This window comes from Myotis brandtii, unplaced genomic scaffold, assembly GCF_000412655.1.
Source record: "Myotis brandtii unplaced genomic scaffold, ASM41265v1 scaffold910, whole genome shotgun sequence".
In the NCBI taxonomy this organism is placed as follows: Eukaryota; Metazoa; Chordata; class Mammalia; order Chiroptera; family Vespertilionidae; genus Myotis; species Myotis brandtii.
Window position 1 is genome coordinate 351,303 of NW_005371748.1, and position 379 is coordinate 351,681.

The following is a 379-nucleotide window of genomic DNA, read 5'->3' on the forward strand; positions in this document are numbered from 1 at the left end:
ACGTGTAAAGGGAAGAGGCCAGTTTAAAAACGAGTGCGCATAGTTTTGAGCTGAACTTGACCTTTTGCTGTGTACAGAATAAAAACCCCAAGACTGTTTTGGCCTTAAAAATGGCAGAGATGAACCTAACAAAGAAATGTTCGGATTAAATTTGGAAAAATTGTATTATTATAATAACTAAATGCCTTTGCTTATTGGTACAGCCACCATTTTGGGCTGCAGGCCTTGGCAGCCGCCATGTTGGCCGCATGGTTTGCCGCTCCCCTGGGGGCCGCCATCTTGAACCAGCAAAGGCCCCTCCCTCTGATTTAGTCAGGGGTGGAGCTTTAAGGCAAAGTTTTATGGGGCTGCAAGTGTGCTTGCTTCGAGGATTTATTTT